Source organism: Dendronephthya gigantea, unplaced genomic scaffold (genome assembly GCF_004324835.1).
Source record: "Dendronephthya gigantea isolate DGI-Jeju-01 unplaced genomic scaffold, DenGig_1.0 000424F, whole genome shotgun sequence".
Lineage (NCBI taxonomy): Eukaryota > Metazoa > Cnidaria > Anthozoa > Malacalcyonacea > Nephtheidae > Dendronephthya > Dendronephthya gigantea.
Genome location: NW_021163434.1, coordinates 57,879 through 66,754, shown reverse-complemented (window position 1 = coordinate 66,754; position 8,876 = coordinate 57,879).

Sequence of the window (8,876 nt, the reverse complement as noted above, 5' to 3'; positions counted from 1 at the left end):
TCACCCATCTTCGAGACGTCGAATTTGCGCATAAAGCTGGTCCAATCGATCTTATCTTGGGAGTCCAGTACAGTCATTTACACGCAGAAGATGAAGTGCGTCAAGGTCGTCAGTTTGAGCCTGTCGCGAAACGAACAAAGGTTGGCTGGTTTGTCATTGGTGCTGATAGTTCAAAGAAGACATCCAACATATACTCAGTACGTCTGGTCCAACCTGTTAATCTTGAAAAATTCTACGAGTTCGAAACCCTCGGTATTCAAGCCCCTCAGTATCAATGTCCCGAATCAGCTATGTCAATTGAAGATAGAAAGGCGATCGAGTTAATGGAGAATTCCTGTAAGAAAAGGGGAGAAAGATACGAAATTGGTCTTCCTTGGAAGAAAGATAAGGGTTTTCTACCCAATAACTATGTTCTTGCCGAGAAAAGGTTGCATTCGCTGGAAAGAAGTTTGCGAAAGAACGGTGATAAAGCTCGTTTGTACCATGAAGTCATGAACGAATACGAGAGAAATGGTTGGTCGCGTCAGTTATCGAAAGAAGAAGTCGAAGACAAAGATAAACCGGAGTATTACCTGCCTCATCACGGAGTTTATCGACCGGAGAAAAAGAGTACCCCCTTGAGAGTCGTATTTGACCCTGCTTGTCAATATCATGGTGTGTCGTTGAATTCGTTCCTTTACAAAGGTCCCTGCCTAATTGGAAATCTGCTTGGAGTGTTATTACGCTTTAGAGAAGATCTCGTTGGTCTCGTCGGAGATATTTCGAAAATGTATTTGCAAATCCTCCTTCCAAAAGAAGACACGCTGGTCCATCGTTATTTATGAAGAGATTTGGATGAAAGTCGCGATCCAAAGGTTTATGCGCTTCAAAGAGTTACGTTTGGAGACAAACCATCACCTGACATGGCAAGCTTTGTTATGATCAGAATTGCGAATGAAGACGAGTCTCAGTATCCACGAGCTGCTGTGATTCTCAAACGTGACCGATACATGGATGATCTCATCAATTCAACGAATTCAAAAAGCGAAGCAGAGAAAAGCATAAACGAAGTCGACAGTGTGTTGGCTACAGGAAGCTTTAAAATAAAGGAATGGTTCGTTTCATCGCCAAGTGAAGACGAAAGAGACAAGGACGTTTCAAGTCCTGAAGAAAGGAATTCAAAGCAGGACGAGATTGAGCTAAATAAAGGAAGTACAGCGACAAACGAAGTTAACCTTGACGGTGAAGAGGGAATCAAAACCTTAGGAGTCAACTGGAATCCGCAGTCGGATGAGTTTAGTTTCTCGGTAAAGAAGATAAATGACGAAGAAGCGTTAACAAAGCGAACAGTTCTTTCGAGAATTTCACGTCTGTTTGACCCTCTGGGTTAGACCTCCGTGGTAACCATCAAGGCAAGAGTTGCTCTCCAAGAAATTTGGAAGGCAAAGAAGTACGACTGGGATGATCCATTGCCTGATGAAATGCGCGATTTGTGGTACAAACTTTTCAGAGAGCTGGAAGAGTTAAATGAGATTGCAATCCCACGTTGTTTACGTCCTCGCTAGATTTGTGGACCATCCGAATTGCACGTTTTCGCCGACGCAAGTGCTACAGCTTATGGAGCAGTAGCTTATCTTCTCTGGCCTACTTCCAAAGGTCCTAAAGTGAGTCTAATCGCCTCGAGAGTTAGAGTTGCCCCTTTACGTCAGGCAACTATTCCACGATTAGAACTTATGGCATCATTGGTTGCTTCGAGATTGGCAACTACCATTTACAACGAGTTTAAGACGAAGCCAGAAGTGGTTAAGCTGTGGTCCGATTCAAAGATAGTTTTGCATTGATTGCAGTCCGATTCTACAATGTTGAAAGCGTTCGTGGGCGTTCGTGTAGCTGAGATACAGTCAACGTGGGAGTCAAGTCATTGGCAACATGTTCCTTCCGCCTTGAACTCGGCAGATGATCTAAGCCGAGGAATAAAAGTCAAAGACATGCCTGGTCGATGGTTTCAAGGACCGAAATTCCTTAAGTTGCCAGAAAGTGAATGGCCAAACGAGAGCGTGGAAACTGATACAGAGAATGACACAGAAAGAAAGAAACCCAAAATTGTGGGCAGTGTCAATCCCGAAACCCCATGTATTGATCCAAAGAAGTATTCAAATTGGCAACGGTTAGTCAGAATTACGGCTTATTGTATCCGTTTTGGTCGTAACGCTCGAGTCAGTGTACAAGATAAGTCGAGGATAGAGTTGGGTCCTCTTCAACCTGGTGAATTAAACGAGGCCAAAGAATTCTGGATTCGAAGAGCACAGAGCACGATAGTCGACTGGAAAAATCATTGCAAGGATCTTGTACCCTTCGTCGAGAACGACATCATCCGAGTTGGTGGACGCCTCAAGAGAGCTTCCCTTCCCTATGATCAAACACATCCCATCCTGTTACCCGGAAACCACCACGTATCAAAGTTAATAATGGAAGAATTCCACGAGAAAGTTTGCCACGCTGGCTGTGAAAGAAGCCTTTCTGAAAGTAGACGTGAGTATTGGATTATTGGCGGACGGCGTATGGTAAAGAAAATCATCAAGAACTGTTTGATATGTCGTAAGTTTCGTCAGCGACCCCACTCCACCTTGATGGCAGACCTTCCTCGAGAGCGAGTGAAACCATTTTCCCCACCATTTACAGTAACTGCATGGCGTGGATCTGTTCGGTCCATTCAGTCTTAAAGTTTCGAGAAACAAGAGTGTTAAAGCCTGGGGTGCAATTTTCACTTGTGCTACAGTACGGGCTATCCATTTAGAAATCGTCGAGAGTATGTCAGCCGAAGCCTTTCTCCACGCGATGAGACGATTCGCTTCCCATCATGGTTGGCCAAGCACGATAATTTCCGATAACGGTACGTCGTTTGTTGGAACAGAGAGATTATTAAGAGAGCTATTTACAAAGTTGCGAAAGAAGCTCGAAGATTTCGCAACCCTACATCAACTTCGCTGGATTTTTACCACGCCCCGGAGCCCTCATCAAGGCGGAATTTATGAAGCTTGATAAAACAAGTGAAACGTGCCATTCGAGTGGTGATCGGAAGCCAACGGTTATCTTGGAACGAAATGAACACAGTGTTTGCCGAAGTAAAGTCGTTGATCAACGGAAGACCCTCAGGATACCCATCGAACGATCCTAATGATTTACAACCCCTTACCCCTAACCATTTCCTCATCGGTCGAGCATCGAACAGCGTTCCTCACGGGTCATTCGAAAGAAGTGAAATCTTAAGTCGAAGGTTTGAGTTTGTCCAAAGCCTGGTTCAGCAATTTTGGAAGAGATTTATTCGAGAGTATCTCCCGACGTTGCAGAAAAGAGGAAAGTGGCGATTAAAAGAACGACAGATGAAGATTGGCGACTTGGTCTTGATGGTCGATTATGAGACACCGCGCGGGAAATGGAAGTTAGCCCGAGTTGAAGAAGTTTACCCTGGAAAGGATGGTGTGGTAAGGAATGTTTTGGTCAAAACGCAGCATGGTCATTACAAAAGGTCGGTGCAACGTTTATGTGTTTTAATAGAAGCTAGTAGCCCATGAACGAGCATCCACGAACTGTGGCCCCGGAGGGTTGGTTTGAATAGCCAACAACATTCCATCATAATCAAATTAATTTTAATGTAATAAATATATCTAGTTATGTTAGTTATTAAGTTAATAAAAGGATACTGTACGAGTGACTGCTAATCAGTTAAGCGTCAGGAGAAGTACGAGATAGAACGAACGGTTGATTTACAAATAGTTGTGTTAGACAAAGTCCTACGGGGATCCACCCTTCAGGTACTGAACTTTATCTGTTTGCATGTATGTTTGTAGTGTGATTAGTGTTTATGTTAATGTTTAAGTTTAGTTTGATTCATCGTATGAACTAAGAAAATGATTGGAATGCATGTATCTTTATACCTTTTACTTATATATAGTTAAACTTAATCTTTTCTATAGAATATATTTTCAATAAATATTAAAGAAATTCCCGTTCGACTTGCGTTTAAAGTAGCAGTGCCAAACAGCTCTCGTAATGAACCCAAAACGTCAGAACATGTAATCTCTCTAAAGCTGAATAAATTATCGTACCATTTTCTTGAATTTTACTACGCTACTAGTTGTGTGTAGGGTATTGAGCGTTGCATTTCAATACATGAAATCGGTGCTGTTATCAGAAAAATCCATAACTTATCTACTCGTTCACATATATCAAAAGAAGATGGCAGCAGTAATTGAAAATGTAAACATGTCTTAATATGTACCTCTCCAATAGCGACATCTCTCTGATATGAACATATCAAGTCAAGTCCGGAATTGCAAAGTTAACCCATCCCCTGCTAATGATGTGATTTATTGCAAGTGCGTGAAGAGATAAACAATTGTGATATCAACAGCCCGTGTAACTCAGGTATATTTACTAGTCAAGGCCCTGCAAAGGAGTTTGTGTGCATTTCATGCAAAACAGGTTATCTCAATTGTTTTCGGGTAAAATGACCATGGCGGTCATAACCGCCATAGCTCTAAATCCTGAATTATCAAAGCTACAGTCTTTCTGAATTGCTTATATGGTTCAGAATGTTGCTTTTAGGGGTGGTCACTGGAGGGTGAAATTATCATCAGTTTTATATTTTACAAGCAAATTATGTTTACCATTCCAGGTCAACTGCTAATTAGGCATAAAATTACTGATTCACCCGGAAAAGTCTAATTTTTTCTATTTTCTAAAAATGTTCGCCATATGATGAAAAAAATGCTTTTAATATATTTATTATAAATTTCCAAAGAAATAACGATGTTTTGTTGCGATACGACATATTTCATTTCACTTAACCCCCACTAAAACACAATTTCAGCCATATTTTGCAAATTTAATCGCTGTTTTTCGTCGTCCGTCGCAAGCGCCTTCTAAACATGGTACTCTAACACGACTCTAGTTGACTAAAGAATTCTTTCGCCATTGATTTCATCAATTATGTCGCCATTGCAATGGCATAATCCTCAACAACTCCACCAAGTCCACCTTCGTCAATCAAGCCATTTTCAATATTGTAGTAAATCACATCTGTAAGTCAAAAGCAATTGCTTGTCAATACAAAACAACTTTATACTGAAATATGTAAAGTAGAATGGATATTAGAATAAAAACAAATTAAAAAAAAATGTTCGTGATATTTGTAGCAATACAATCGACTTGCAAACTTCAACAAATGTTTTAATTCCCATCGACAACTCTGGTGACGGGTTGCAAATTTTAAGGTTGGGAAGGTTTGACTTGGCTTTCTTTGATAATTTTCCACTTGGTGAGTTTTTCTCTCCAAATGTTGCACTTTCTCTTCATGTCATAGATGTTTCAAAATATAAAGTGATTTTTTTATAGAGATGAATGAAAGAGTGCAATGGAATAATGGTTTTCAGTCGAGGCCTAAAGAGAAGTCTTTCAGCACTTTTTGTAAATAGTATAGCTAGTAATTTTCAATAAGTGACCGTAAGTAAGAACGGGTTCAAACGGCTCACTCCTTTCACTTACTTGCGAATGCCACTACAGAGAGAAAGATACATAAATATATGCGAGTGAATAATACTGATTATTACTGAAAATGAAAAAAATGAGGAATGATCTAGCAACGGCTTCAGCCAGTGCTTCTTCTCTCAGCAATAAAAAACTCCATAATTCGAAACTCGCTAAAGTGCAAAATTAATGTTTCGAAGTTTTCTGAGCGTCATTTAGTAATACCAGCAAAGTGGTGTTGAAGGTTTTGAGGTATACGATACTTCATCAAATTTAGATTAAAATTTAAATTACAATTAATGTATCCTACCTTTCATTTGTGCTATCGGAAACTGCAGTAGAACGAGATTGAAGCTATAAACACAAATTGAAAATACCAGTTACGGATTTTTGTTAAGCGTTGCAAAGTATTCTACAAACATCGTGCTTATAAAATGTCTCATTTTGAACCATGTTTCATGGTATTTGTTTTCAAGAAATAATAGATGGACAGAAGAAACAAAAATGAGGCTCACATCAAATCTCATAGTTGGAGAAAGAATAAAATTAGACCTCTAGATGTCACCCAACCAGGTTGATCTTTTTTGTTATTTTCGGAATAATTTTATTCATAAAAATTTTATCATGTTCGCTCTCTGTTGTCATTTCCTACCATCTGTTGAGACCTCTGTGCCGCTAGGCAAGCTACAGCGAAAGAGCACTGGCTTCTACTGTGATATCTTATCTGTGAAGTCTTATCAGTGCCCGTTTCGTTGAAGAAACGATGAACCAAGATTCAACTTCGCGTCATAAAATCTTTGAAACATCAGCCCGACTTTCTTCATATTTCAACTGAAGGCCTTTCCGTGAAGTACTTTAGATAAAAAAGTCATTTATATCCGGATTGGGTTCCTCCTCCAGGGCAAGAGTCGTGCATTGACCACGTGATAACGAAACATTCTGAGCTCATCAGTGAAGGATGAACAGTTGTAAAGGTTTTATTGCAACTCATAAGAATTACCAAAGGATATATTTTGTAAAATCTATTATATTACGAGCGTCTTTCCTTAAGTCTAGCGACCTACATTGTTCCGGTACCGCATGAGAAACTCTAGCTCGAATCCTTTGATCTGACGTATTCTTTGTAACCAATTACAGCCTAGGTATCTGTAGTTTTCTTCTGATTTTGGTGAATAACTGACGCAATCTTAAAAAGAAAAACATTCGTATACCGTCAATATCACATCCGGACATTTAAATTACCCTAAGTTACTGACCAAATTTATTTAACATGCATTGCAATATGACGAACCAACTTCGACAGGTTTTTATCGGAAATAACTCTAGGGCCATGATTTGTATTGTTTAGAATATCCCTGAGTTTAGCTTTAACGTTCAAACACACGATATTACTGTCGTTATCAATGGAAATGTCAAATACGTTCCTAAGAGCTTTCACTAGAAGAATATTAAAACTTGGTCGCTCTTGCAAATATATTTTGTTGTTTAAGCATGAATACGCTGGGCAGACAGTGTATGCCAATTTAAACAATGATACTGAAAGAATTTTCCTTACCTGACTAATTGAGGCCTCGTTTTTGTTTCTCTTAAGCTCAACTTTTAAAACCTCAGGCTCCGTGCCCTTCTGCAGTGAATCATCTCACACAAACACTTTTCCTGCCGAACAATATGCGCATGACATGTTCGAAGTTGCCCGCTTGTTGACTGTAACCGTGATCAACACATTGCCAAGCAACCAACTTCTTGACGCTCCATTGCGCAGGAGTCATTAAACAACTGCAGTTCTATAAAAACAACAAAATAGTCATCTTCCCTGAAACACAGTGCAGAAAAATACGAAACCAACATACAGACCTTTTTGGTTGGGTCAAATAAAAGAAAATGTATATTTGACCATCATATCACCCACGATTTCCATCATCTCTGAACTAAGTGTGTTGCTTGAGTCTTCCTTTGATTTCTCAAGGGAGTTTGGGAGTGAATGGAATTTGGTGGGGGATTAGTGACTAAGGGTATGGGTTTGCAGCATCTGAAGATATATCTGCGTTGTTAAGACTCTAAAGGAATACAAGGACAAATGATTGAAAACGAGCTTGCATATAAGCAAAATTATGTAACATGAAATGGACAAGTTTATGTAACAACACTGCCTAAGCTGTATAAAGTTTAAACACCACTTCTTAATATCTATTGAAAATTTAGCAAGCAATCTCCGTGGCCATAGAATGACATGTGGACTTACTTTTGTAATCAATGGCACGAATTGTTTTCTTAACAACAGTGGACAGTTGACAAACCAGGATGAAATGACATTATCAGCAAGAGTTACCGTGTATTGAGAGTATCTAAGGTGAAACATATCAGTTCGTTTATATTTTATTCAATTTCACAAATCAATAATAAAAAGTTTGAGATGTTATCGCGTTAAACAAACCTCGATGATGCTGTGTGAGGCAAACATATTCCAATGACTTGTTTCAAATGGATCGCTGTGAAGTTTTTGTACTAATCACGAAGCTTTGAAATGCTATTTAAACGTTTTAAAAGAATGTTAGCAACTTTTCGTCGAATACGATTGAGTGTTTATACAACCTAGCTCTCTTAGGGGGTACATTGATATTTCATAAAAGATTTCTTAATTTACGTAACTTCAAGAAACATACCAGAGAGAAATTCTAACAGTGGTATGACAACTTGAGGCGTTGGCGAAAGTTTAGTAAACTTTTCCAGATATGTTGGGAGCAGCCTAAGGACAGAAAATTTAGAAATTATTACCCAAATAATCTTGTGAAGGAGTATCTCGCATAACAAGAGACGTTACATTTAGCTGGAGTTTATTGAAAAACATTTCTGTAAATTCACTGAGCACATTATCAAGGCACGATTTCAAATATCTCCAAAGTAATAAACTTCTAAAACGCTGCAATTACTTAAATCAACTTCATTCTTTACAAAGTGCTAATGGACATAAAAAACGTCTCAAATTCCAGACAATCTTAAGTAGCCATACCTTGCCATAACTGAAGGCATTTCTAACATACATATGGTGAGACAATATACGCTTAACGTCGTGGAATGAGCAACCAAACCAATCTCCAAAGTACGCATCAGACAAAACTAGACGAAATATACAACAACGTTTAAGCGAGAACAGACAACCGCTGAAAATAAAGTGAAGCAGGTTCTTACCTGTTCATCTTGCCCAATAAAAATGTGGTACGTACACAGCTCTGTTAATACCTGCACATGTTACAATAAAATATCCAATTAAATCATTAGTATAGTATGATATAATTATGGTATAAATTGGTTATGGTATGATATGGTATGATATAATTATGGTATGATATGGTTATCGTATGGTATGA